This window comes from Ictalurus punctatus, chromosome 22, assembly GCF_001660625.3.
Source record: "Ictalurus punctatus breed USDA103 chromosome 22, Coco_2.0, whole genome shotgun sequence".
Taxonomy (NCBI): domain Eukaryota; kingdom Metazoa; phylum Chordata; class Actinopteri; order Siluriformes; family Ictaluridae; genus Ictalurus; species Ictalurus punctatus.
In genome coordinates, this window is record NC_030437.2 from 10,595,302 (window position 1) to 10,620,406 (window position 25,105).

Sequence of the window (25,105 nt, forward strand, 5' to 3'; positions counted from 1 at the left end):
TTTCATCACTGTGAAAGACCGTTTGAAATAATTTCCTGCAATTGCAGTTTCGCCAATTCAAAAACCCACCAATAACGCCACAAGTTGCATTGCAAATCTTGAAAAAAGCTGCAGCAAAATCAAGCATTTTTGGCCGCAACAATCATAAAAAAAACTCCATGAAATCCTATACAGACTGATTAATACCATAGTTCAGAATCTGAGTCATGTTAGGCTAATAGTAATCAACTAGCCATGGAATATCAACTAGTGGACCGTGGTCCAGATATGAAACCAGCAAAAAATTTCAGTGAGATCTTGAGAAATACTGTAGCAGACCTGATAAATGTATGAAAAAACTGGGTGTAGTTCACCGATGCTAGTTTTGAACCAGCAGCTCTAGCAGATCCTCTGTTACGGTTTATCCAATGACATGCATTCATGTAAATGTTTTAGCTGAAAGCAGCTCATCGGACCACAGACTAGCTACAGGGCTAAAGACATTAGCTCAGAAAGGAGAGAGATTTCACACACTTTCATGACACGGTTAAGTGTTAAAAGGTAACTGCTATAGCCATTCGGTCATGCTAGTTGCTTATCCAGACCTTTGTAACTGGACCTTGACCTGGAGTAAGCCATTGTGCTAAAGGAACATGATGTCATGAGCATTTATTTGTATGAATTCAAACAAGGACAGAGTGCGTAGATACCAATAAGGTGTTAGGAAAACGTACAAACTACATTAGCCTTGTCCCAACCTTAACCTCACTGTGGGAATTATTATAAATTGCAAATGTTCGACTATGATGATTAAAGATGTTTGTGAAATAAGATTTATTTGGGAATGCTCAAATGAATTATCTAAAGATTTCCACATAATACTGTAAAACGGTTTTCTAATACATTGAGAAAGTTTAGCTAAGGATATACATGATTAATAGTTTATCAAAAACGTTTGCATAGAGTGCTGCTCGGGTGTAGATAAACATATCCCTCTGGTGCGCTTTGGTATGGGGATCCTACTTCTGGTGTATTACTGAAGAACGATGAGGCACTCAGAAAAGCCTTTAATATCTCTTGGCTACTCAGTCATAGTAACAGTTTAAACACATGCCTTCATCAAGGCAAGTCAAAATGGGTGCTCTTGGGCTGTTTCTTCTAGATGTTAGCAAGTCACTTACCATGATGAAGGCCTTAATGGCTGAAAAGCGTAGGCATGTGTTTTAACTATAACTATGACTGAGTAGCCAAGAAATATTACAGGATTTTTAAAATCGATTATCATTCTGAGTGCCTCATATTTCTTCAAAAAATCTGAATGATTAATAGTTTCTTTTAATCCTGCTGGATCTGATGACTTCAAGAAAATTCTTACGATGAATTGTCTTAAAACCGGTTCTAACGTGTCATCGTTTTGTAATAACAATATTAGTGCGGAAGTCAATCCAAAATTGGTAACATAGTCCAACATCCAGATGGTTATATGGCATAAATGGTATGACAGGTCTCTGACTCTTTGGACAACAATAGTTTAGGAGACAGAAGGGTCAAAACAAAGTTAACACAGCAAGCCTATCTCGAACCGGAGACGGCCATTATCGTCTAAGATAACTCCACAAACTCCTTCTCTCCTGTCGCTTTTGACCCTGTGTGAGACAATCAGCAGAACTTGACGACCTGGCTGCAATGTTTCGACTCATTTTGAAAGAGCTCCATTGTCACCATGTAACAGGATGCCACAGCAGGTTTCTTGATCCACTCTTTGGGAGCTGAAAAGCTTTTTTTTATCATGTTCTTTCCCCCATTTTCCAGTACAGCATCAGCTGGGAAGGTCAGCATTCCTTTATTCCTGTCTCGTGTTTAAACATTTCATACTAGGAAAACATTTAAACCAGGCTGTTCTTTCCTACATTAAAAAAAGACAGAGGAAAAGTTGCTAATGCTTAGCTTAGTACGAGGACCTGGGTTAAACCGATAGGTCTTCTTCCAACTAATTTGAAATTTGCTTGTTAGAATTTGCATAATACAGTATTACATTGTTTTGAACGTTAATTTCGTGACATGCTATCATTCTCATTCTTTCTCGGGCTGAAAGCTAACAGTCCACCATTTCCACTCTAGCCTGCTGGAGCTTATCCGCATATTTGTCTTTCTAGTTTCGAGCTTCCACAGCAGGTGTGTCAGGTGGCAGACTTGTCTGAGACAAAATCATGGTTTTTAGTGTGAAAGCAAAGAGGCTGCTGTCTCTTAGGCCGAGTGTGAGCGAACTGTCAGGAATCACATTTTAGCGACTTGTTCGGGTCACACTGGCAGAGCAGCTTCATGTTCTTTCGCTCATGCCCCTGCCTTTCTCTTTCACTGTTTGTCTTCCTTTTTCCTTTTTACAATTCTGTTGTTCTTGCACACATTTTACCAAACCCGGGTTTGCTTTCTCAAGATGAAATCGCTTGATTGGCAGGTGCAGGAGATTTGCTTCGATTAACACGAACGCTTCAGATGTGTAATTAGGTCTGAGTAGTTCCACACGTCATCCACACGTTCCACACGTGAGAAAATAGGTCACATATTCAATGTAGAATGTATTTGAAGGGTAGAAAGGTTATGGGTGCAGATTTCCTTAAGATTTCCTCAATGGCATGCTTATTGGATAAGAAGAGAACGAAAATCTCGTCTTTAAAAAAAAAACAAACAACAACAACATTTTTATAATCAAGTATTAGGAAAGAACTGTAGCATGCTAATGTGCTATTTTTGCATCGATGTATGTAAATTAGCTATCCTTTTAATGAGCGCATCCATATTGTCTGTTTTCAAGGCACTTACGATTGCATGAACCCTCTCCGCTGTGCTTGATTTTTCATTGCGGCGGAAGACAGACATGCAAATAGCGGCGTCACATTATTATGCAAGCTCTTTTTGTCTGGTAGCCTCGCGCAGAGATTTCTGTGTAGCCATCTGTGGTCTTTCTCTTTGGAAACGTGAGAAACTGGGCACATTTGCATAAGAATAATTGACACTTCATCCCTCCAATCATGGAGGATTATTTTTAGCGTGTGCGTTCGAGAATGGTGCTTCCATCTTGGATATACAAAAGAGGCAGAAAGAGGAGTAGATGCAAGATTGAATATTAACCCTTGATGTTTTGTGCTGTCTCTCTACTGAAGGTACTATACATGATGGTAAAGAATGTGATCAGGATGTTTGTACTTACTGCAGTTGAAGACTTTTCTGTAAAAGTGCTGAATGATGGTAACAAAATATCTATGTGGGAGTTACTGCCTCTGGGTTTTGTGAGAGAGAGAGAGAGAGAGAGAGAGAGAGAGAGAGAGAGAGTGTGTGTGTGTGTGTGGCCTACATGGTGTATGTAACTGCAAGTGCTGTTTTTGTAGAGAACAGCCTCACTGATAAATTATTTATAATAGCTAATGAAAAGAATCACTTCTGGATGAACTGTGGTCTGAACTCCACATGTCCCTAGATACTCACACACACACACACACACACACACACACACACACACACACACACACACACACACACACACACACACAATGCACACACGTTTAATTTTAATCACAGCCACATTAAAAAAAACTAAAAATAAAAAACATTTAATACAAAAGAAAATGTTAAAATTAGGTGTAGAGAACAGAGTATGTAATTGTGTCCAAAATGTTAATTGTGCTTTTAAAAGTGTTGCTAATTTTAATAGTTATAATCCTTTAAATCCACTATTCGGTTTTATAGGTAATCCCTCAGCCTTGGTTATGTGAGTAAGCTATTAGGAGGAAGGGCTATTTTCTCCTTCTTTAGATAAACATGAGTTAATTTACACACATATAAAAAATTGGAGCCTCTGGCACAAGACAGGGATGTGTGACTACCTGTGTGGGTTTCTGTGTGTGTGTGTGTGTGTGTGTGTGTGTGTGTGTGTGTGTGTGTGTGTGTATGTGTGTGCACGCCCAAATGCATGGCCTCACCCGTCTTGTAGGGTGGCGGAGTCGAGGTTTATACAGATCTCCATGGTAACTATCCAGCTTGCCTTGGCGATACCAAACTATTGGTGCCCAGGGCAGAGCAGGCAAAGAAAGAGAGAGGGGGTTGCATGCATATCTGCTGTCTCTCCGTTGTCTCATGTCCTGATCACATTAAAACTGAAAACCTGTATTGACGACGAGACTGTTTTTTGTCTTTTTTCCCCAGGAGAAGTTGTTGTTTTTTTAAATTCATGTTCATGCACACAATTGATCTTTTTCACTTATGGTGTATAATATCGACAATAAAAGCTTACACTTTATTATTACAGGTTTGTAGTCAGTGTTCATGTTTACGTCAAGTCTAATTTTCTCTCGCTGTCTCTTTGCCAAGCTGAACTGTCTTTGCTGGTACCTTGGAGTTTTTCTGAGATTAAGTAGTGTGTTTATAACCTAAATTGCCTACCACATGACATACCTGATCATACAACAAATGCAGCATTATATAATCTTTATGTTGTGTAATGTAGTCACATCATTAGTATGAGTACATTACCACAATGTGTGGTAGACGATCCAAACAATGTCAGCAATCTCATCTCGCTCTTTTTAAAGACTGCGGTTCAGTGCAGTAATATTTCGATAATAATATACTATTAGATTCCACTTGTATATTTCTCTGCAATATTGTAGGGGTAGAAATAACCAACTGGCTGACAAAACTTACAATAAATGTGTTTTCTATTTTCTTTTTCACTTACATGTGCGAGCCTCTGGAACGATCTATATCAGCCAACTCCTGGTCTCTGTAGCCATTAGCATTGAATTAGTTTTGTCAGACATTCAGTTGATTGCATTAATTAAACGATAGTCCACATGTAATTATGTCTCGATTGTCTGATCCACATTTGGTAGCCAGAGCTGATCTGTTTGATCTTATTTGATATAAATAAAATGATTGACTCAGTTATATTTAGTTATTATTTGGATAAGAAGCCTCTTGATATTGAAGTGACATGACATTAATAGTGTACATCAGCTAAACCATGTTGGAAGAAATTGGACAGGAAAATACCATTTTAGCATCAGGATCTCCATAGGCAGTAATGTACAATAGAATTTGGTCCTTATGGATTTAAAAAATATCACTATGATGATACATTTTGAACGTTATAGCCCCTGTTGCACTGCGCCAGCCATTTTAGCGTTTATTTATGAACACAAAAATAGCAACTGGGTAATAATAGGAAAAAACTGCAATATACCAGTGTTATACAGTATCACTAAATTACACTGCATGAAAATGGCGCTCCAAGTCTTATGATCATTAATAGACACATATATACAAAAGCAGTTACTCAAGTGACACGAAAGCCACCAGGTCACAGGTCATGGCACACACATACAATGACAAACAAGCGATCCTTGAAGAGCATACAGTATTTTCAACCAGAGTTAAGTGTATAGCCTAATGTACCCCCTTAAAGCAGGAATGGACTGTGCAGTAAATGATTTATAATAGCTGAAACTGTTTCGGTGTACCTCGGCTATGAGGAGAGATGCAGAATGCACGCCATGCTGCACTTTGCTTCTATATTGTTAGATGTGTGGTGAGAGCATGGGTTTATCTACCTTGGTAAAAGGGATATATGTGGGAGGAAAAGTAGGTCAAGATTAGAAGGTTTGATCTGATTCAACTGGCAATATGGAGCCATCTGCGGTTCTTTCATATGACATGCTACTGTTTATTCTTATTCCAGGTGAAGAGAGATGGGAGATGAGGTCAAATAAAAGATGGATTGCTCACTGTGCTGAGAGTAAAGGTTAGTATGAGATTTTTTCATTCATGTTAAATGAAGTAAAGGGTCACACTCTGGGTTGCTAGAGCGCCATTAGAGAAATAATTAATCTCCACAGTCTAGACGTGCTAAAATAAAGTGTATAAGAAATTTAAGAATGTGAGCTGTGCCACCAATGCTAAACATTCGTTAGAGATACTTCCTATTATTAGATCAATGGAATCACATTTACAATCAATCTGTGTTGTTTGTCAAAATCTTTCTGTGACCTTGGTTGAATATGTGCATAAATATTGCTACTTGTACTGTACGTTACACCTACTCAGCAAATAACTGCTGCCAATTCCTGAGACTTTTACTTCCTGACCCTAGTGCGCAATTACTAGCATGATTTCCTAACCTAAACAAATTTCATCAGAACTGATAATAGGTCCACTTGATTATTTATGCCATACAGTTCACATTAACATGCTAGTTTATAGAATAATGTATATCATTACGTGCCTATTGAGAGCAGGCCATACACTGTGCTGAAGTGGGCTATTTATTAGCAGCTATGTGAAGAAAATGCTACGCAAGCTAAATGTGGAGGACTACTTAGTTTAATGGAAGCACTCAGCACCGAATAGAAGTTTGCAGTTTGATCACTGAGGACAGGGGGTGTGTGCAATCTAAAAACAGCTAGTCAGGAAGTTTGGTTTGGGTGTGTGGATCACTTTAGAGTGATAGACAGTATGTGGACACAGGTCACACTTAAATTTGTTATGCGCTTTGTGCTGAGTCAGCACCAGGGAGACGATGATGAAACACCCAGTGATGCCGATCTCTAATCAGTCTGTGCTAGATTATGTTTTTCTCTCTATTTCCAAAGGAACTGTACAGTCTGTAGCTGGCGGTTTTTAAAGCATCCCATCAGACTGGAGTACTTTTTGTTATTGTGTAATCATTGCTATGGTTGGGGATATAAAAAATTGCTTCTGCAAAATCTGTTGAAACATTAAAGCAGCTAAGATTTGGAACCATGTCAAGAGGCAAAAATGGAAACCAAAGAACACTATATTTGCGGAAACAGGTCAGATTTAAAAGAATGAACTTTGCACCTGAAATAAGTATAAAATTCTAACAGTGGAGACTGTTTTCATCTCCGTGTAAGATTATTATTTTACAGGCCATGAGAAAGAGATCTAATTTTGAAATTAAATCTTAAGAGACAGTACAGACATTACCTTCACATTAACTTTCATAGCATTTCATACAAATACAGTCAGGAGTATTGTTATGAATTTGCAAGTAAATGTATTGTAGGCTGATTGGCATTTCCAAATTGTCCGTAGTTTGTGCGCGATTGTGCCCTGCAATGGGTTAGCACCCCATCCATGGTATTCCCGCCTTGTGCCCCGAGTTCCCTATAGGATAGGCTCCAGACTCCTCACGGCCCTGTGTAGGATAAGTGGTACAGAATTACATGCCACTGAGGGTGGCACAGTTGCATGGTGTCTAAGACAGTTGCGTTGCGTTGTGAAGTTTGTATGGTGTCCTTTTTTTTCATGTGGGTTTCTTCCAGGTTTTCTGGTTTCCTCTTACTTCCCAAAACATGCCAGTAAGTGGATTGGCTTTGCTAAATTACCCCTAGGTGTGGATGAGTGTATGAATGTGTGTGTTCATGGTGCTCTGTGATGGACTAGGGTCCCATTCAGAGTGCATTCCTGTGTCATGTCGAATGTTCGAGGTATAGGCTCCAGATCAACCATAACCCTGTCCAGGATAAAGTGCTGACTAAAAATGAATGAATGAATGAATGAATGAATGAATGAATGAATGTATGAATGAATAGGAGAATCATTTTTTAATTGTTTTTGTTTAGACCTTATTGAGAGCCAATACTTTATGGCTCAATATCTTAAAATCACAGAATTATCAGAGAGGACCTTATAATTCCAAGGTCTAGAATTCCTTGCTAACAGACCTGTTCTGCATAATCACCCATTTTACATTAATTCCTGCTATCGGCTTCAGATATACACACAATAGTCAGTTTATTAGTTGTACCATTCACCTTCAAATAACTTACAACAGGCACCTCTAAGCTTTGTGTAAGCTTTTATATATTTGTTACACAGAGATTTTAAGAGTTACAGTATCTCTTAAAACTTGGACCTAATCTCTACACTGTGGGTTTAGATCTTATTTTGTTGTTTATTACACAAGTTTTAGCCAGAACTCCACTTCTCTGCAGTATTTAGGACTTTCTGTGACTTCTGTGGCAGCAGCATTGTAGGTAACTTGATTTTAAGCTTTGTGTGGATGTCTGTGAATGTTATTATGTAGATCAGAATACAGGGCCACAAATGATAAATGGTCTGTTTAGACCAAACTATTTCAGAAAACAAAAACACAGCTAGCATCTTGCTAATGCCATGTACATCTCTGTAGGTTCCCACAGACATCTCTGCTGATCTCGCATATTTTCCTTAGTACAATGTAGTTATGTGGAAACCTAATACAGTAATACTCTTGTAGAGGGCTGTTGAAGGAGGTGGGAGTGAAATCCTATCAATTCTCTTTCTCGCTTATGTGAAAACAGAATGATCAAAGTTAACAGAAGGCTAAAACGCAAGACACTCCCAGACCAATGTTGCTCACATAAAAAAAAAAGGAAACGTCTTATCAGGTTGTAGGCACAGAAAGAAAATCCATGTGAGAAGACTCAGGGCATAGTGGAACAAAAGTGCAACCTGAAATGGGGAGGACACCTGTCAGCCATTATTGTTCCCCTCTTTGTTGACAGTGAATACATGGCATCTTAAGACCTTTGAGATCTTTTTCATTCCTCAAAGCAGTGAAGTTTTTGAATGCATCTCTCATGATTAAGTTCTAAGATTCATGATTTATGTATGCATACTTTTCACACGTGGAAGCTTGAATAGAATGTTTTTTTGCATAAGTCAAAGAGACATGATATAAGATACAGTATTATGTGATTTAATTGCACCTGGAAATGTTTTTGTTATATTAGAGTAACTGTACAGTATATTATTTTTGTGCTGGATTAGTAGAGATAGTAAACCAAAACAGTAAAAAGACCTTCAATAGTGAAATATAACTAAAAATATAATGAATAACTTAAAATATAAGTCTGTGGGGTTCCCAAGTTCTGAGATTTTTTTTAATGAATGCTATTAGACCGTAGAAATATGATCCTTGAGACATTTGATATATATGGCCCCTGGCTTACAGAACAAACCATTTAGACAGAGTTAGGGAGTAGAAGTTGACATCAGCATGCTTTCATTGAAAAAGTCATAAAAAGAAGACAAATTGTATGGAACGTTACTGAAGTTTTATATTTAAAATGAGATATTCTTCAAGCTTATAGCTTCACTTATTACTTCACTGATTAAATTCACTAAGGGTGTACTCAGACTAGATGATCTGTACCATGCCCGAGCACGTTTGACTCCCAAAGACCAGTTCGCTTGACTAGTTTGATCACTCCGTACCGTGCCCAGGCCCACTTGAAGAGGTGGGCTCAGGCATGGTTCAGTTGGACTCTGGCACGGTACACATCTAGTGTGATCATTAATCGTGGCTGAGCACGAAACGCAAAACATGATGTCACTGATGCAACTGTCAGCTGCCTGTGGAAAAATCTTCTGATACCATGCAGCAAAAATCGCTGTGCTGTCACCGTGCCCCAAACGACTACAAATAAACTGCAATATTAATAATCTTTATTTAATATTGTGCCTTTAAAAGTAGCTTTTCAAGTCACTTTACATAAAAACACAATCATGTATAGATTCAAATAATAAAAATAAGCATATATACCAACTGTATAAAAGTCATGTAAAAGCTAACATAACAAAGTATGTTTAAAGATAAGTAACGTCATGATGATGGACTTCGTTGTGCTGTGCGAGAATGCTTTTCTTCCTGTTTTCTTGTTTTAAAATCTTAAAATTGTTCTTGCTAAAAGAAAAAAAAACATAAAACAATCACTTGGGCTTTTCATCTACCTCGTACCAGAGATCTAGCTAACCGTAATGTAACAGTTAGCAGTGTTGTGGACTCGACTTGGACACAAATCACATATTTGCTGACTTTCACAATGACATGTAACTTCACTTGAACTCCAGTCTTTTGACTTTGTAAGGCTTGATTCAAAACCAAACATTTTAAATGATACATTTTAAAGTATGCAGTGAATGTACTATTCTTTTTTTCTAAATAAACAATGAATTTTCAGCAAATCAGCATCAATCTTTGTTTCTGTGGTCATTGTTCAACCAGTTCGACAGCCAATCAACTTGCACTAGACAACAACAAAGTGAAAAGATGACAGAGGCACATTGCCGTAACTGTGCTCCTGAAGATAGCCTTCGTCTACAAAGATTGTGTTCTTTGCAATATATATATATATATATATATATATATATATATATATATATATATATATATATATATATATATCCACTGAATAATACATTTTGTCCAGAAATTTTACAAAAAAAACCCATGATTTGTATAAATGTACATAATTATAAATGTAGTTATTACTCTGGCCTTAAATTTGGTAAAGAGCACATTATGACTTGTTTAGGACTCAAAACATAAATTTAAGGACTTGACTTAGACTCATCACTCTTGACTTGGGACTTGAATGCCAAGACTTGAGACTTGAGTCATTGCAAAGCAATGACTTGGTCCTACCTCCGGTGGTAAACATATGACACTCATCAGTTGCAATTAGAGTGAATATTCATTAAATATGTTTAATACAGGTGTAATACAGTCTTCTTAATGGTAATTTGTAAATTGATACAAATGCACACATTTTTAGGGTTTTTTGTTTTTGTTTTTTTTGTTTTTGTTTTTTTCGTTTTATTAACAAAAAACAACTACTTAGTATTTCTTCAATGCACTTATGTCCGTAAGTACTCTATCTAAAACAGATTGGTAAATGGTAAATGTTGAGCTCAGAAAAACATGGAGAACTTTGAAGGGTTCATCTAGAGCCCTAAAAGCTTTAATGTTTATCACTTTGTGGGAAATCCTTAAATGTTCCATACCACAAAAGGTTCCATCTAGAACCCTTTTAGGTGACAATGAACCCTTAACTATGCGGGATGCCTTGAGGAAATACTTACTGATGTACATAGGGCTTATTTGTAACTGATATTCTTTCTTCTCATCCTCAGGTTAAGAGCATCAATGGATGATGACTTCAACCCATTTATAGATATGCCCTGGATCTGAGGGATGGATGAATTGTCTTCTTTGAGAGTTTCCCAGATTATGTGTGTTGGTTTGTGGAGTGCAGACCATATACTATAGCAGCTGGAATTTTAATAAATTCGCAGTAGCATCTGGATTGACACAAGATACATGCCTTGAATGTTGTATACAAGTGAAGTCACTATGCAAAGTGTGATTGTACGGCCTTCTCCTTGCACAAATATTTTGGATCAAAATTTACTTGAATATGTTTGCACTATGAAGTTTATTTATACAATAAATTGTTTATTTTTCTAGAAGGACATTGCAGTGTGTGATTTGTTTTTCTGAATTGTAGATGATGGAATTTCTAATACGGTGGATATTAAAATGATCAGTCTTAGGTCGACTGAAATGGTAAATGTGGCTCAATCATTATTTCACCAAGAGAGTGCTACACTTGAAGTTATTGTTACATTTATATAATTTAGTAGCTACTGTGATTCCTGTTGGTTTGAAATCATAGTAAGGTAACCTTCACAGTTAAAAGGGTCCATTCATATTTGTTCATACAGTACATTCCCATTTTATTTAATGTTGCCTCTCTGTTGGCCATGTCGTCCCATAACATTGCAGTCATCTTTGATTGACTGACATGTTACTGGTGTTATGAGAATTACCGTACATACAGTGTATTTATGCAATATGACACTTTACTCTACCTTCTAGCCTATGCAGTAGGCAAATAAATCCTAAGAAATAATGATAGAATATATAAATAGAATTTACATAAAGAAATAAAATATGTCCCAGGCTTATTCTGACACCCACAATGTGCTGCTGAGATTTGATTGACATGGACATATCACATATGGCAATAGGATTTCAGGCCATGATGGAATTTTATTGTCTAGCTGCACTTTTTGTTCCCTCCCCCGAAAAAAAAAATGACACTTTTGACAAATCATAATGAGAATAAGTTAAGCCAAGGAGAAAGACCAAATTCACAATTCAGGAGTAATGTAAGTGTGCCATTTGCAAGGAATTGCATCAGGAAGAGGTTCAGACACTCAGAGCCGTGTGTCTTGAGGTAGGACGAGACCAGATCAGACATTCTACCCCCTCCTTCTGTGTCACACAGTGTGTATCACATGGGAGCCTTGCTGTACACCTGAACACAAAGCCGGCCATTGTGTGTGTGGAACTGTGGGCCTGACCTCAGAGTCATGTGACCAGGCTCTGGCCAGGTGTTGCCTGAATCTGGAACAGTGAACAGCTTCATTCTCATGACTAAAAGGGACAAAGAGATGTAAGCAGCATGATAATGAACCGTGAGTGACTGGAACAAAAGTGTGTGTGTGTGTGTGTGTGTGTGTGTGTGTGTGTGTGCGTGTATGTGTGCGTGTGCTTCTGTGTGCCTTTCATTCTGTACGATTTAATACCCCCCAAAAAAACAAAACAGCTTGGTCGACACTAAATGTACTTGACTTTTAATGAAAATAATAACCTTACTTTCCAGTTACTTCAGCCAGAAAAATCTTTCTGAAATTCTGTAAATGAAAATAAGGACAACTTCAAAATGACTGGCACTACCCTAATCACATTAAGCAGCCAGATTGAGGGATTTCTATCGTCAATCTCTGATGATTGATGTGCCATGTTCAGTTATGAATCACAGATCTTCCCAGAACTGGTGCTGGTTAGCCCCAGCACAATTGGATTGGGCCAAAAGCATGTGAAACCACAAAACGCCAGAGAAGCCTTGTAACAGAATCACTTAGGATTGATCTGAAATAAACAAGAAACAAAGAGACCCGATCATTTTTTTTTCTCGGGTGACACTTGAATTTGCACAAAAAAGAAATCAACCGAAAAAGCTTTTAAGGCCAAAGTAAGTGACCTTGGAAGGCTTGGGAGAGGTATTTAACTTTTAAACTCCATTACCTACTGCAAGAGTCAGTTCTGCAGGTTTTTTTTTTTTTCTTTTTTTCTTTTTTCAGGAAAAAGTAAAGCACAGTGCAGTATTTCACTTTTATCTCCAGATAGCAGGTCTTTGTGTTATCTTATTCTTATTGGGAAAGAGGGCAGAAAAGTGAAAGGGGGAGAAAAAAAAAAGACTAAGGCAACCTGCACTCCCTGTGGACGCTGAGATACCAAACACCTCCATTCCAAACTTTTCCAACTTTCATGCAAGAGAAATGAAGCCCTGTTGTACTGTAAGAGAATCTGCTTTTTCACTTCAGCTACAGACAAACAGTAGGATGTGTTAGAACAGCCAAGAATATGCCATTGAAGCGGGGACCATTTTTGTGAGTGTGTGTGTGTGTGTGTGTGTGTGTGTTTGTGAAAGTGAAAGCAGGCAGCCTACAATAAAGAGAGCTTTTAGAGAAAGAACTGTGTAACATATTCCCAGTGTGTCTGTCTGCTCGTCAGGATTCACAGACATGCCAGGTGATGTCCTCCAAAGTGCAGATCTGCCAATATGATGGGCCCCAGTGACAGTATATACACACACATACATATACACAGCACACTGATTTTCCACAGATGGGTGGCAGTGGCCTCTGAGGTTGTTCTCTCCTTCAGTCTGACGTGTGATGTGTTTCATGGCACAGCTCGAGGAATCATGGCAGAGGTGGATATGACACCCGTTCCTCATGCTCATGCCTGAGTGTGAAGAGGAGCCCGGTATAGTTCCATCTGTTTTTCTACTCGCCACTTGTTTTTACTCTTGCCATGGGAGCAATCCGACGATCCGTAGATTTTGTTTGATGCATGTGCGCATTTGCACACCTATGTATATGTGTGTTTGTGCATCTCATGCCGCTGTGTCTCTTTGTGCTTTGAAGCTTGCTAGATAGTGATTGATTCAGAAGTATAGATACAGCACAGTGTGGGAGTCTCCAGAGAGGCAGAAAACCATCAAGCTGAAGCACAAGGCCAGTCATCTCGCTCTCTCTCTCCCTTCACATTTTCACTGATATGTAACATTGGTGTTTATTGCTGCAAAAACACACTGGTGTCTTGATGTATTTGTGTGTTTATACTGGGCTGTGACATGCCAGCTTTACTGCCTCGTAGGACTGGCTTCTGGTTCACTGAGTTCACTGTGCTTTGAGAGACAACATCATGCAACAAAGAGTGGTTAGTTATTATTTTTTTAATTCAATGGAAATAGCGGGTTAAATGATATTAAGCAATCAAAAAGATGCACAAGATACAAGCATACAAAGCAGTAACTTATCCTACTAACTTCATTGTCTAATTAATGTGACATGAATAGTTTTTCTCCATACCTACCCTAGTAATATTCACTTTTATTTAGCTAACATTGAAATTAAAATAACAGCATTCTGCCCCATTAAACAAAGATCAACAGTGGCCATATATACACTGATCAGCCATAACATTAAAACCATCTGCCGAATATTGTGTAGGTGCCACCAAAACAACTCTGAACCATCGAGGCATAGACTCCACAAGACCTCTGAAAAGTGTGCTGTGGTATCTGGTACCAAGACATTAGCAGCAGATCCGCATTTATGTCCTGCAAGGTGTGAGGTGGGGCCTCCATGGATCAGACTTGTTTGTCCAACACATCCAAACAGATGCGTGATCGGATCGAGATCTGGGGAATTTGGAGGCCAAGTCAACACCTTGAACTCTTTGTCATGTTCCTCAAACCATTCCTGAACATTTTATGCAGTGTGTCAGGAAGCATTATCCTGCTAAAAGAGGCCACCGTTGCCATGAAGGGGTGAACTTGGTCTGCAGTGATGTTTAGGTCGGTGGTACGTGTCAAATTACCATCCACATGAATGCCAGGACCCAAGGTTTCCCAGCAGAACATTACCAAGAGCATCACTGCCTCCGCAGGCTCGCCTCCTTCCCATAGTGCATCCTGGTGCCATCTCTTCCCCAGGTAAGCAACGTACATGCACCCGTCACTCACATGATTCATCAGACCAGGCCACATTCTTCCATTGGTATTTGGCCCAGTTCTGATGCTGTTTTAGTGGCACAAGGGGGACCTACACAATATTTTGCAGGTGGTTTTAATGTTAATGCTGATCGGTAGATCAGTTTGCATCGGTTTGCATCTTCCATTCTGAATTTATTATAAATATCCACAAACAACAGAGCTCACCCTCTGTCTTATAACTTTTGGATCCTCTCAGTTGTAATATCTAACCCCTCCCCCCTCCCTCATTCTTCCTGACATATTTGTTATAACTCTACCAAATTGCCTGGTCTGTACTTTTTGATCTATCTGTTATAACTCTTCTTTAAATCAGTTCTGTTGACTGAGAGTTTTTTTGGCAAAACTTTGACTTATTTCTTTTGGCTTTTCAAGCTATTTTTCTGGTGATTGTTAGCTTGTTACATGACACACCTGCATTTCTTTTTAAAATTTTTGGAAATATTTTCAGTTCAAGTTTAACCCAGAAACCACAGGGAACACAACCATATACGTAGGTATTTAGTCTATAGTGTATACAGTCATGTGAAAAAACAAGTACACCCCAAAACATCATTTCAAAGAGGATCAAAAGCCAAAAAAGTCTTTCGGGAGTCAACCCCCCCCCCCCCCCCAAAACATTACATTAACATTGCAAAAGATAAGGTTAAAATGTGTACACTTGCCTTCCATTAATGGGATCCAGTGAACACCATATTTGACTATTGCACAGCATTCTATCGGTGCTTCATGTTTCAAAATTTTCACTTTACTTGAAAGAAGAAAGCGGTGAAGTTGGTAAAATGTTGACCTTTGGGAAGATGGGGTAGTGGGTTTGGCATGGTGGCCTTCATGCAAAGAGATAAAAAGCCACTGAGCATCTCCTCCACCCCTTTATTAGTGCTGTCATATCTCACAGGCTGAGCCCCTTTTCCCCCTATCAGGCCTCAGGGCAAAGCGGTTTACACAAGTGAAGCGCTTTCTGCCTTTCAATTAATCCATAGCCTAGAATCAAGCCCAGCACCATTTTACTGCTTCATACAGAACAAAGCTATCGATGGGCTGAGAAACAGACTGTCAGTTCATATAATCCCTTTTTTTGGAAGTGATTTTGCTTTCAATCAGCCTTGCATAAAACAAAAATAATAATAAGTTGGAAAAAATACTTGAAAAAAAAACCTTTGCAATTTTGGGGTCAATATTGTATACTTTTAGTAAATGCCATAAGAAAAGTCATTTCATTTTAAATGGTACAACAGGTTTTGAAAACAGAGTTTTTCCAAAGAGAGCACCATTATCACAGCAGGATGTAAAATTTCCCAGCTCTAATGTTGCCACACACTCCTAACATATGTAGGCTAATTCTCTAATTTCTTTGAATCCCTCTTGAATTTCAATGTCTTTTTGCATGTCGTCTGGTTGCATTGTCCAGAAAGCCAGACAGCAGACTACTTCTGTCTCACCACTGGCGAAACTCAGCTGGTGAGGCGACTACAGAGCTGAAAGTAAAAGAACAAGCACGAGACACTGAATTACTTTTTTTTTCATTCATAGTATATTCTCATATTGCATAGTCTCTGTAAATGTTTATGGTTCTTGATTTGTTTGTAAACAAACGAAACCAACAGCTCTGTCTAGGTTAAAATACTAACACCCCCACCTCCCTGTCTATCCCTATAGGCGACAAGGGGTCAAGTTGTCCTATTCAGGACAGTCTTGGGGATCACCGAGTAGAGACAAAAGTGGTTCAGTCTAGCCAGAGTCTCAGCACCCTGGGATCAGACTTGAACAGTGGTCCCCAGAGAGCCATCATTCATTTGTTCTCCGGCTTTATCCCTGCTTGACTTGTCTGGCACTGATGATCACCTCCTGAACCCGTCATGGTCTTCAACTTGAACTTCAGACATGAATACACTGGGCTGGTTTAAGTTAGATACATTAAAGTATGTCCTTACTGGAACAGCTACTTCCCAAGCACAAGTAGTTACATTTGCGAAATATTTTGGGCCAGCTTTCGGTATCAGGATCAGAAATTTGGTATGGGAGTGCAGTTAAAATCTGACTATAGTGGTGGTTCTCATTTGTGTAGAGTGAGATATCCTGGGTGGACGAGCAGAGGCTCAGGCAGAGCTACGGATTTTATGGATCAGACCTTTTTATTCTATGACCCACAAGGGAGTGGTCCCTCACACTGCTGCTCTAACTGTGAGCCTACTGGGGTCCTTAGAATGGCTAACTTTTATGCAAATGAACCTTAAGAGTGTGAGAATATTTGGAGTGTGTGTGTGTGTGTGTGTGTGTGTGTGTGTGTGTGTGTGTGAGTGTGTGTGTGTGTGTGTGTGAGTGAGTGAGTGTGTATGTGTGTGCATCAAATCAAATACACATATTCATCCATTCTGTGTCACATTGTTTTCCATGTAGAGCAAGAAAAATATCTATCTATCTATCTATCTATTTGTTATTGGTGGGTGGCACTGTGTTGCAGTAGCATTGCCACCTCACAGCTCCAGGGTCCCCAGTTCACTCCTGAGTCTGGGTTACTGTTTGTGTGGAGTTTCTCATGCCATCATTGTCTCCTCAGTGTTCTCCGGATTCCTCCCACTGCCCAAAAACATGCAGGTGGGTGGACTGGCTATGCTTAACTGCCCTTAGGTGTAACTGAGTGTGTGAATGTGTGTTAGTAGTGTCCTGGGATGGACAGGGGTCCCATCTAAGGTGCATTATCCTGCCTTGTGCCCAGTGTTACTGTGATTGGCTCCAAATCCACCACAACCAAGGAAAAAGTGGTTACGGAAGATTTACTGAAGACGAACGTATAATAATTATAATAAGAATAATTATTATTATACGGTATTTACTGTATATTTTCACAAACAATAGTTTCAATATGCTCACTTACACAGCGTGCATAACATAAATCCACATTCTACTTTCAACAATGAAGGATTTGTGTTTATTTGTGGTCACCTATTTTACAGATTTGTAGACCGAATTCAACCACTGTGCTTGGACTTCCAAGTATCTCACGCTTCTCCTTCTTCATCTTCATTTTTTAATATTAGGAAACATAATTGAGTTATTAATTGTACAAATGCTACAGATGAGTAGATAGAGATTAGGCTGAAAATTCTGGAGTATGTCTGACAAGAAAAGGCTTGAGATATACAGTCATATTTGTGTGTGAACACATCGTTATTTTTTATGTCTATGGTTTATTTATTTATAAAATGCTGTGAGTCGCAGATTATGCTTCTCAGAGAAATGAACCCTAGAGGTCTCCACTTGCACAAAGCCCCTCTGCAATACCCTCCACTGTACAATTCTGCACACATACACACACATATTTTGAAGGTCTGAGCCAGACTTGGACTTTTACATCTTTTACAACTAGTGCAACCTTGACGTAGCAAACAAACCACAGAGATGGCATCACGCAATGAATCAGGAGCCCACCACTGGGTGTGAAAAAGTGACTGCTACTAAAATGAGCTAAAGTTTGTGAAGGTCATTTACTTGTATACTGTACATTAATAGGAAGTAAAATCATTCATAACATTAAAAAAAAACATATTTTGCAGCACCGCTGATTTGTTTTGCAATAACGAAAGTGTCTTTTATTGTTTCACATATTGTCATTCTTGCGTAAGGAGAGAAAATGTAACTGTGAAAACATTAACTATGATGCATAATTTTTGTTCACTCAATCAATAATACACAAAACACAATGTGGTGCAATTTGATACTCTTGATTAATTTGCTAGCCCTAATGGCATTGGGTGATGTATTTTGATGTTCTTTATGTTATATGCCGAGAGCACACGTTCATATGAAGGCACACACTCCCAGACTTTCCCACTATGTAATGTATATCTGTACACTTGATTAGGGTGGAGGGTTGTGGACTGCAGCTGCCTGTCTGGCCTTGTCTGAATGAGAAGAGGGAGCTGCTACTGTTTTCCGATGTGTTAGTGTGTGTATGCTTATGTCTGTATGGGCTGGGGCGACACAGGCTGTGAATGCTTCTCCTGATGAGAGATGGAGGCATATTGAAAAGTATATTAAATTACCCTGATTAACAATTTAGCCACGAACAGGGGCACTGCCGAGGAGCTCTATGGGGAGGCTCCCATGCCATTCAGGACCAGAGTGCCAGGGTCAAAAGGTTCCCCAAGTTCACAGGCTCTGGGCCTTTTGTTATGCTAACACACTCGCCCCAAATCAGCTGCCCCTGTACTGTGGCCAGACAGAAATTATTCCCTGAGAACTTTTTTTAAATTTTTTTTTCCAGAGAGTTGTTATTCCTGGTCAGTGGTTCAGGCTGAAGGTTTTATTTATTGTGGAGGATTCAAGATGGTGGGAAGGGGGGGTCTGGTCGAAGCTACAGCAAGAGCTGTGTTTCAATATAAGTGTGTCTGTGTGTTAGTGACATGGTGGGTGCACAACATTGGAAGGATCAGACAATAAATTATTTTGAACTAATTGACTATTAAAAATAATTGTATAACTGAATATTATTATTATTGTTGTTGTTGTTATGTTTGCTTTAGTAAACAATCATATATAATTGTTATGTTCTGTTAATTGTTTTTCTTTTTCAGTAAGAGCTTATTATGTAAATTATTATTATTATTGTTATTATTATTATTATTATTATTAATAATAATAATAATAATAATAATAATAATAATAATAATAATAATAATAATATACTAGATAATCAGTTTGATGAATCAGAGTCATTTGAATATATGGGGCATGTCACAAAGCAGAAACTGCCAGCATTAAGTGAACTCTCACGGTGTTTATTTGTGTTCAGTTGGACTTTTTGATGAATTGAATGAAGTGTAATGAAACAGTGTAAACTCAGCCCTGGGGGGTTGTCGTGTAAAAACACACAGTCGGATTAAACCACGTATTGGTCAGTTCCTTTGCGGTCTCTGGGGAGAACCAATCAGCTCCCAGAACACGGCGAGGTGAGGAGATAACACGCCCCTGAGGTCAGGGCCAAACGCCCGGTCAAACACTCTTCACCCCGAGGTCAAGCTCTTTAATACCGCAACACGTGCTTTCATTTAGCGGATGTGTCTCTGTTTTCATATCTATCTGTTAGAACAATCGCGAATTAAACACAGATGGTGTGCAGCAAACAGGGATTTCAGGGATTCTTGAAAACTCTCTAAGGCATAAGGAAAATGAAAGGATATAATAAATAATATATTTCACCACATAGGCTATAAAACCTCAGAGAAATAATTATACTCAGCAAAAAGACTGGTGGATAAAATTAGATTTTATATTCAGCCGGTAGTTTCACTGTGTTTTCATCGCTCTTCATAAGGACACTCACAAAAGCTTCAGGAATTATGAAGTAAATGAAGGACATAAGCTGTGTGCCGTTTGAGCACCAACATTCCTGTTAAAAATGATCAATTCTGAACGCATCCTGCTTTATTGTCTTTACATATAGGAATGATTTAGCTGTGTACAGGCCACCCAATCCACTTCAAAAGGCAAACAGATCATAATCATTAAAAATAGTAAAAAAAACTAAGTTGAATAAATAGTGAAGACATGGCAAAATGTTGGCGCACATGCCGGAAATGGGTATGATAATAATAATAATAATAATAATAATAATAATAATAATAATAATAACAGCAACAACAACAACAACAACAATATACCACCACCAACAACAACAACAACAACAATAATAATAATAATAATAATAATAATAATAATAATAATAATAATAAATGGTACTGAGTCTGCATTTTGCGCAAGGCCTTCTGTCCTATGTCCAGGTTTTACTGTCTCTTTCTGCTGCATCAGCTTTGTCTTTTGTCCATAAAATACCGACAACACTTTTCATATCCAGTCCAGTTTCGTCTGCATGTTTAATTAACCGATCATGAGAATTCTCTCTCTCTCTCTCTCTCTTTCTCTGTCTATCTCTCCTCCCCCTTTTTTAATTATAGCATCTCACCCTGCGAACAACCGCAATGAAGGACTCAGTTGATTGCATCAGATGTGGATCCACCACCAGTGTTTCGTTCAGTGTTTCATTCACATTCTTTTTTTTCTCAAAAATAATTTTCTGCATGTTTTACAAAGGTCTATTTTTATGAAACAGTCTGTGCTTCTAAAATAAGAAAATAAGAAATCATACAAAATTTCCTCCCATTGGTTTCATGGGACGTGCAATGCAAAAAAAAAATAAAAAAAAAAAAATAAAAAAAAAAGCTCCAAATACAAATGCACTAATGCAGCAACTTAGAACTCTTGTCAGAACAAGGCTTATTTCCATCTTAAGGTAAGACACCATCAGGTGTAATAAATAAATAATATATTTTTTAAAAAACTCACTGATTTTCAAATAATTATTTTCTATACTACTCAAAAATCTTTGAAAATAATAGATTGTGATCAATATTTCAATTAATGCGTTAATAATTCAGTCAGTTACCCAAGAATGTGATGTGACTGTATTATGATTGTGGGTTTTTTTTTATTTTTATTTTTTAAGGATTTTGAGACTGGAACCCTGACACCTATTGAAGACCATTTATAATAATAATAATAATAATAATAATAATAATAATAATAATAATAATAATAAAAAATTATTATTATTATTATTATTAGTAGTAGTAGTAGTAGTAGTAGTAGCAGTAGTAGTAGTAGTATTTTCTCCCTTTGTACCACATAGCTGAAAATATTGGAATTTCCCTTAAATTTTAATCACTTTCTGTTAAGCATGCTGGGCTTATAGTGTGTTTGAAAGGCTAATGAGAAAGGAAGCCATCTCCATTTCAGCAGAGATCGGGTTGAAGGAGCTGCCAGTCATTAGCTAGACACTTCACTGTAACAACTGGGTGAGGTGATGGAGTGAAAGGTGTACGAGCAGCGCTGCAGGGGGTCCGGCTGACCCAACAGGCCCACAAAGCGGTCCTCTCAGACCCGGTCCGCCCCTCTTCTCAAGCCTGTCGCTTCTCAGTGGAGTCTGGCACAAAGGGAAAAAAAGGCCTAGACCAATCCACTACACAAAAGTAAAGTAATCCCCTCAGCACTGCAATTTTGCTGTTGCTGTAAATGATCGTTAGTCACATTAACACATTATATATACCTCCTTCGCAATTAGGTGACAGTGTATTCTTTGAGTCTTTGGGATAAATCATTTGGGATAGCACTCACACAGAAGCTTTATCTGTATCATCTTTATCTTCATTTTCATATTTTCCCATCACACACAATGTATTCCTTCCTTTCCTGGCGAAGGACACCTGACGTACTCAGACTGGCTCTAATGTCAACAGAGCTCTGAGGTGACATTTACAACCACACAAGACATTTAAATATGTGTGACTAAAAAATAATCTTAAAAAAAAACAACACAGCTGCACTGATCCTTTTAAATTGCATTATGCCTAAAACAAAATCACATGACATTTGATAGAGTTTGATTCTTTTAAATGGGCCAGATAGCATAATAGCATATAAATGCCACTTGTGCATTTCATAAAACAATGGCAAAGAAAAGTGAGCATTGCATACATGACAGCAACAATTGTGATGTTCAGTTGTTGATCTATTATATTCCATCATTATTTTCACAGTCGTGTCAGAATTATAAAGTATTCGTTCATCTAAACTACGGGCACCATCATGATTTCAGGGATCACACAGACCCAAAGTTTGATTGAGAAAAACCTCATGTACATTACACAAGAGTAAGGCTAAAGAAGCCTTATAACGTCTCTCTCTCTCTCTCTCTCTCTCTCTCTCTCTCTCTCTCTCTCTCACACACACACACACACACACTCATTTTAAATCATGTTTGATTAATAAATGATGGGACAGAGTGTAATCCTGCTCAGTTTCTAAATGGTAAGAACTGCTTGTCATTAAAAATAAAGCATGACATTCCAAAATGCGCGTGTTTGATTGAATATGCAAAGGCTAGACTGTAGTATTCTTTGTACTGTAAGGCTGGGGAGTTAGAACAAAAGACATGACATCAAGAAGCAATCACATGGATATGGAGCAAAAAAAAGAATTTGACTGTGTATTCTCCAACATAGATATGTTCCTTCTAAAAATAGAATCCACTGAATCGCGTCTAATGAAAAGAATAGACAGTAGTGATGACACGCTATTAAAAAATGAAGTTTGGCATGTCAGGCTTATAGTACATACACAGACGGGTGACAAATTAAAGGATAAATCTTTAGCACTGTTATGTTGTAGTGTGGGGAATGATTTTTGCCTGCAGGGTTTGGGTTTACTTGTCCCCTTAGAGGGAAAGGTTACAGAAAATCAATACAAAAGTTCTTCTAACTGATCATCTTCATCCTATGATGAAACCTTTCTACTCTGATGGGTGTGGTCTCTTCCTGGATGACCCCGCCCCCATCCACAGGGCATGAGGGATCACTGAAAGTTTCAACGAGGATAAAAAAATTATGTAAATCAAATGCTTTGGCCTTCACAGTTAATAGATTTCAGCACAATTAAACACTTTGAGGGTTTTTTTTCGGTGCATGTTAGACAGCACACTCCAACACCATCAGCAAAAAGAAATAAGGGAATATTTTAAATAGTGTTTATAAAGTTCCTGAGACTTGTAGAATCTGTGCCAAGGTGTATTGAAGCTGTTCTGGAGGCTCATGATGAACTAACACTTTACTTAAGACAAGACTGGAGTGTGTTATATATTTCACAATGTATAGTTTCCGAGATAACAAGAATGATTTTCACAATTTAATTGTTACAAATTTACAAGTATATACTGTCCCTTCGGAAACTATTGGAATGGCAAGGCCAATTCATTTGTTGCTGTAAACTGAAGACATTTGTGTTTGAGATCAAAAGATGAATATGACAAGAGAGAGTAGAATTTCTGGTTTTATTTCCCGGTATTAAATGTAGATGTGTTAAATGACATAGACCATAACACATTTTGTATCAGACCACCCAGTTTGTAGGTGAGCACAAATATCGGAGCATGTGACTGACAGGTGTTTTTTGTTACCCAGGTGTGTCCCGTTAGATTGATTGTTTAAACAATAAATAGCTCTGAACATCTACTCTTGGTTTTGGGCTTCAGTTTCACCTGTGAAGACTGCATTCATTGTTAAAAAAGGATAAGCCAACGTGAAGAATAGAGAGATGTCTATGGGAGAAAAGCATATTCCTTGGTCTTACCCATTGTTTTCAGTGACCAAATATTTTAAAATATCAATGGGAATATACTTCAAATATATTTTTCTCAAATGAATTAATGGGGGATGCCAATAATTGTTGCACATCCATATTTAACAAAGATTAATTTTTTTGATAAACCCGTGTTTTGTGTTGCAGTTGTTTGATATCCATGAGAGCAGAGTATTTTTGTGATTTTTTTAAACAAAAGATCAAAAAGGTTAAACAATAAAGACAATTTTTCACAGCCTTCTTTGCTCATATTTACCAAGGGTGCCAATATTAGTTACTTGATCAGATTTTATACTGAAGAGCTGGTGGACGTGTCTACAGCCAAATCATCATGTATTTCCTGAACATAATCCCTACATTTAGTTTGCTGTTTTAATTAACATTTAGAGCTATTCATTGGCATTTACCCAGATTAACTCTCATGACAAAGACAGTTAAGACAGACAGGTTCGAAGAATAAATTCAAATTTTATCGGTCACACACACACAACCATACACAATACGACGTGCAGCGAAATACTTTTTCGACTGTTCGTGAAATAAAATAGAATTTACGTAAAACAGAATTGACTTGTATACAAGTCGAAAAGGAAAAATATGAAAACATAAGGGATATAAAAGATAAGTGGCAGCAACAGAATGACTATATTTGGAATAAAGTGCAGATATGAGACTTGTAACAGACAGGTTACAAGAACATCTATTTTCATAAATTATGCAAGTATGATGTTCTTTATCCGCTCCTCCACGCAGAACTCTTTGAAACTTTATATTCTCAAATTTGAAGATATGCACTGCTCCTTCAGTAGGGTTTAAATCAGGAGACTGAGGTGGCAGTGTCCTGGCCACAACCATCCCTGTGTAGATTTGGATGTATATTTTGTTCCATCAATGGCCAGTTTTTACCCTCCTGGCAGAAGCAACCAGGGTCTGGGTTACAATATGCCGGCACTCAACAAAGGAATTTT

At 38.0% G+C, this 25,105-nt stretch overlaps 1 long non-coding RNA gene across 2 annotated transcripts in view; it reads left to right on the forward strand.

The window, feature by feature from the left end:
* LOC108255391 (uncharacterized) overlaps positions 1–11,425 on the forward strand; it is a 45,018-nt gene extending 33,593 nt beyond the window's left edge. The window contains exons 3-4 of one of the 2 annotated variants that reach the window (XR_008393264.1): positions 5,714–5,776; positions 10,951–11,425. This is a non-coding gene — a long non-coding RNA (uncharacterized LOC108255391). The remainder of the gene's footprint in view (positions 1–5,713; positions 5,777–10,950) is intronic. The other variant, XR_001810081.3, reaches the window with a different exon arrangement.
* The last annotated feature ends 13,680 nt before the right edge of the window (positions 11,426–25,105 follow it).